The sequence below is a fragment of the Amblyomma maculatum genome, chromosome 5, assembly GCF_055883805.1.
Source record: "Amblyomma maculatum isolate TAMU_Amacu chromosome 5, ASM5588380v1, whole genome shotgun sequence".
NCBI lineage: Eukaryota > Metazoa > Arthropoda > Arachnida > Ixodida > Ixodidae > Amblyomma > Amblyomma maculatum.
The window spans coordinates 66,272,389-66,277,953 of record NC_139348.1 but is presented as its reverse complement, the minus strand read 5'-3'; the positions used below and the strand labels follow the sequence as shown (position 1 = coordinate 66,277,953).

At 49.8% G+C, this 5,565-nt stretch overlaps 1 pseudogene; it reads left to right on the top strand.

Moving 5' to 3' along the window:
- The first annotated feature begins 3,045 nt into the window (after window positions 1-3,045).
- Window positions 3,046-5,278, top strand: LOC146188436 (5'-3' exoribonuclease 2 pseudogene; annotated as a pseudogene).
- Window positions 5,279-5,565: the final 287 nt, after the last annotated feature.

Sequence of the window (5,565 nt, the reverse complement as noted above, 5' to 3'; positions counted from 1 at the left end):
CACTACAAACATCCCACAAGGGTCGCGGCGGGGCAACTTATCCCCGTCACACCACCCCGTGCACCATTTGAGCAAGTGGGCGTTGATCTCCTTGGCCCCTTTCCAGTATCCCATAATGGGAACGGTTGGATCATTGTTTGCGTGGACTACCTCACTCGATACTGTGAGATGGCAGCCATACCCGCGGCAAACGCGTATCAAGTCTCCTGCTTTATGTTGCGGGCAATAGTTCTTTGTCACGGAGCACCACGAGTAATTATTAGCGACCGTGGTCGTCAATTTACGGCCGACGTCGTGGAGGAGATGCTCCGTTTATGTACCTGTAATCTTCACCATTCATCACCTTATCATCCGCAATCAATGGTCTAACTGCACGCACTAACCGTACGATAACTAACATGCTGGCCATATACGTCGACACAGATCATAAAACCTGGGGCAGTGTACTACCGTTCATTACCTACGCTTTCAACACCACCCGTCATGTGACCACTGTCTTTAGTACATTATTTCTGCTCTACGCTGGCCACCCACGACATACCCTGGACACCATGCTACCATTTTCAACCATTAGTGATGAAGATACCTCGATAGCCAAGATAATCTGGTTTGTCGAAGAAGCCTACCGGCGTGCCCGCCTTCGCATCTTAGCGTTTTAGGATCACTCGAAAGCACTGTACGATGGTCATCACCGTTACGTTATTTACCAGCCTGGAGATTTGGTCTTGCTGTGGCGACCTATCAGGAAGCGGAGACTTTCACAAAAGCTGCTGTGCCACTTCAGTTCAGTCGTTCAGTCGGGTCAGACTCTTCGTGATCCTATGGACCATATCAAGCCACGCTTTCCGATCTCTCACTACCTTCCTAACATCACATAACTTCATCTGCAGCTCCTCGAGGAGGCCATCTAAGCATTGCTTTTGCTGCCTACCCCTTCTCCGGTGACCCTCAACCTTTCCTAACACCAAATATTTCTCCAGCGGCCATCGCTCTGCAAAAAGTGAAGTCGCGCACGCCGTTCGTTTAACGCCGTATCGATCACGCGACAATGAACAAGTCACCCAGCGGGCTTCAGCTGCGTCGGAGGAAGTGTGACGCCAGAAATGGGGACAAGAGAAGAGGAGGTCAGCGAAGAAGCGGCCCGTGTTGGGACTCGCAAGAGGACATAGCTGGGTCTTCGACGCTCGTCTTGCGTAACTGAAACCTCGCTTGTAACAATATGTTTCTCGTCTGATCATTTGCATAGAGTAGCCTCTTACAAATGTAGGCTAATGAACACCTATGTAATTAGAGAGCACCACCGCCTACTATCATGTATCTAATGGGGAGTTTAAGAGCCCCAATAATATTTTAGCAATTGTGTGAATTGCGTCGTTCATCAAAATATTCTGCAACGCTGTTGTGAGCGAAAAATCACTAGCATGCAACTGAAAGGTATCTGTTGGCAGGCAACAGACGTTTCCTGACGGTCAATATTTGGTCGGTGGGTTGTGTGTGTGGCAGTGTACACCGTCAGCAACACGTGCACACGAGGCGGCCAGTGCTAATTCCTCAGCCCAATAGTTGCCGGTATAAATACTAGCGCATTTCGCAATAAAGCGCCTTTCCTCTTTCCCACGTGCTTGCGTTCCCATGGTGTCAGAAGTGGGGCGCGTCACCCGTGTCGCCCGTGCACCGTCACTTGTGTCGACAGCTTAGTCTTGCAGGTTGAAATCGCCCCAGCGGCGGCCATGAAACATGGCATCATCGGTATGCCGGGGGTCCACTTTACCCATTTGCACCGGCGGGTGTCCGGCAGCGGGTTTTGAATCAGCCACCTACCCAGTCGTGGCCGAGTGGTTAGGGCGTCCGCCTCGATTGCGGGGGGTGGTAGAAATGCGCACAGGTAGAAATGCGCACAAGCGGACCCCCGGCCTACATACATACCGATAACCATTCACATTGTATGCGTCATCTGATTCTGGCAAGTCATCATCATCATCATCAGCCTGACTATACCCACTGAAGGGCGAAGGCCTCTCCCATATTTATCCACTTAACCCGGTTCTGTACTAGCTGCATCCACTTGACCCCTGCGAACTTCTTAAACTTATCCGGCCACCTAACATTCTGCCGCCCCTTGCTACGCTTTCCTTCCCTTGAAATCCAGTTTGTTACACTAAGCGAACATCGGTTATCCTCTCTTCGCCCTACATGTCCTGCGCATGCCCATTTCTTCTTCTTAATTTCCACTAGAATGTCGGTAACTTGAGTTGCATCTGTGACCAGCTCTGCACGCTTCCTATCTCCTAATGTTACCCCTACCATTTTTCGTTCCATAGCCCTCTGGGTTGTCCTCAACTTAAGTAGAACTCTCTTGGTTAGTCTCCACGTCTCAGCCCCAAGTAAAGTTAGACGAACCGAGCTCACTTATATGTACAATGAGCACCCCGTATGGCAGATATGGGTTTCTGAGGATGCCGTTCGGAATCTTCATACCGTTTTCCTCATAATGGAAAGCCACTTCTTCCTTTCACCGAAAAAAGAAGTTATGTTCGGCGCTCCGGCAAAGGAAACCGTATGGCTCCCTTCGCTGTGAAGGGCTTCGAAGATCGGCTTCAGGCATTGCCTGCTGAGTCGAAGTATCGCCTGTCGTTTCCGTTTGGTGAAGAGTGTCTTGCATTTCTGCGTTTCTAGTAAATAGATGCTTTCTTGTGCGACGCAGTTGTGCACTGTCAGCATCCATTATATAGGGTCGCGGCCTGTTTGACTTGCATACCACCACTGCTGGCGCCCAGGTTCTCTGCAAATTATTGTAAATGGATACTGGACAGCCTGTGCGTAGGTCTGAGAGATGTCGGACAGACGTGCTGTAGAACTTCTGTTGCCTGCTTTCAATGGCTTGTAGAAGGCTTCGGACGGTTTCGGTGGGATTAGTATTTGGCTCGAGATGGCAGTCCAGTACTGACAGCCTCGTTCTTGTGCGGCGGCCCATCAGTCTTTCGGCTGAGGCCTGCAGAAAACGTCGGCAAATTGGTTCTCCCAAAGAAGCAAGTTGGATAAACAATGGAAGTCCCAGCCTTCTTCAGATTGTTAAGTAGGATATATCCATCTATTCTTGCCCACTGTGTTGAAGAAAAGACACTTATTCTGGGTGGCGTCAAAATCCCCGAGGACATGACAAAACCAAATCCCAATGATGTGATCTGATAACTTGTACTTGTGCATGTATGGCATCATTCATTCCTGCTGTCATCTAGAGAACAAAGCAGCGCCACAAACGAAGGTGAAATGATGGTGGCCATCTTCCAGTGCATATACCCTATCTGCAGCGTAGTTCGGCCCCGAGGACAACCCTACATCGCTATTGATATAGTGACTCCACAGGCTAAGATGGACCAGCAACCCTCGCACCGTTTCCGGGCCTCCAAAGAGTTCGCAAAGAAGGGTGAAGAGATGAGCCGCATCCGCGCGGAGGTGCAGTATCGGGGCGTGCCCCTGTCCCCCGAGAAAGACAAGAGCGAGCACATCGACAGCAACTGTATCATACAGGGCACACTATTTAACGACAGCTTTTCAAAATACCTCCATTACTACATTCATGACCGTCTGAACAATGACCCTGGCTGGAAGAACATTGAAGCGATTCCCTAGGATGCCAAGGTGCGTGGTGAGGGGGAGCACTACTAATTGATTTTATTCAAAGGCAAAGAGCCAATCCGAAGCATGATCCCAACACTCACCATTGCCTCTGTGTAGCCGACGCTGATCTAATCATGCTGGCGCTAGCCACCCATGAACCCAACCTCACCATTATTCGAGAAGAATTCAAGCCCAACCAACGCAGGCCTTGTGAACTCTTTGGACAACATGGACAAACAATGAATCACTACCAGGTTCTGGCCAAGAAAAAAGTGGCCGAGTTTGACGAGCTTGAGAAACCTATTGGAGCGGAAACAGAGTACTTTGCTCGAGTATCTTGAACATGAGTTTCGTATGGACAACCTTCCTTTCGATTTCAACATTTAGAGGGTCATTGAGAATTGGTTGTTCATGCGCTTCTTTGTGGGAAACGACCAGTAGACAGGCTGGTCACGTTGTACAAGAAAGCTGTGTACAGAATCGGGGTTACCTGACCGAGAACGGCTTTGTCGCTTTGAACCGGGTGCACTTTATTATGTCAGAGCATGGGGAGGCTGAAGATGAAATCTGCAAGCATCGCCAGCAGGACGAGCTCAATGTCAAGCATCGGATGAAGGAAACGAAGAACCGAATTAAAATGGCTGAATCAAAGGCGAGGCCGGCATGGACGCCTGGTGGGCAGTTTTGCCCAGTCATTCATGGGCAATATGTGTCCGCTATGCGGAATGTTAAGCGGAAGGCCTACGACATGAGTCTCGAAGGGATGGAACATCGTAGAAACGTCATTAACGGCGGAGGTGGCCATGCCAATGGCTGTCTGGAGTCCATGCTCAGACTCGCCTCCAGCGACTATGACATTTGTGGCGGGAAACGGAAGCACGAAGGGGACCGCTCGGATGGAGAGGAAGAACCGCACGATGAAGTGCGTCTCTGGGAGGATGGCTAGCGAGAGTGGTACTGTGCGTTCAAATTTCGGATTTCACATCCGTCCTGACAACATTGCATTTCGACATGATGTGCGGCTGCTTACGTTGAGGGGCTCTGCTAAGTTCTTCGCTTTTACTATTAGGGCTGTGCATCCTGGAAGTGGTTCCTCCCCTACCACTAAATACCGTTTGCATTGGATTTCATCAATTTTGGAGACCTGAAGATTGAGTTCTAACGAGGAACTCAACCTTTAGAGCAGCTGACTCATGGAGCCGCTGTTGAGTGTTTCTGGCAGCCAGCAAGCAGCGCTTTCGCACGCCATGGCCAGATCTCGTGGACGACCCGAACTCGCCCATCATCGACTTCTACCCGACCGGTTCACCTGAATAGCAAAAACTATGCCTGGCACGGTGTGGTCTTGCTACCATTCGTGGACGCGAAGCTGCTCCTCGGAACGGTGTAGACGGTCTACCCGCTGCTCTCTGAGGATGAGATGAAACGCAGCTCGCGAGGAGATGATGTAATCTATGTCCGCAAGGGACACCGCGGTTTTAGCGTCCTTCTGGGCTTGCACGAAACCTGCAAATACTACAGCAGAGAGTTTGACTTGAAGCCCAAGTACTTCAGTGGAGTTGGTGGCAGAATTCTGTTGAGTCACATTGCAGTTGGACCAGGAGATGACGTGCGTTATCTTGTTGAAGGCCTGGAAGATGTTCCTGGAAATTTGTAGTGATGTGTCGGCAAGTCTCCAATGTAGGTACTTTATTTCGGAATCAAATGTTTTAGCCAGTTGGGACGCATCAGATTTTGCGAAGAAGGTCCGAATGTATCTTTCATGTTGGTGGGCTTGACAAACCGCTTTATTTGCTTTTTCATTGGCTTTAATGCCACAGTGAGCTCGTATCCACTGAAATGTTATGCAGCGGCCTGCGGTAATAGCCAAAGGATGTAGGTACCCGATATCAAGGAAAACAAGATTATCAGGCAACACAGACTTGAATGAGCTTTTAATTTACG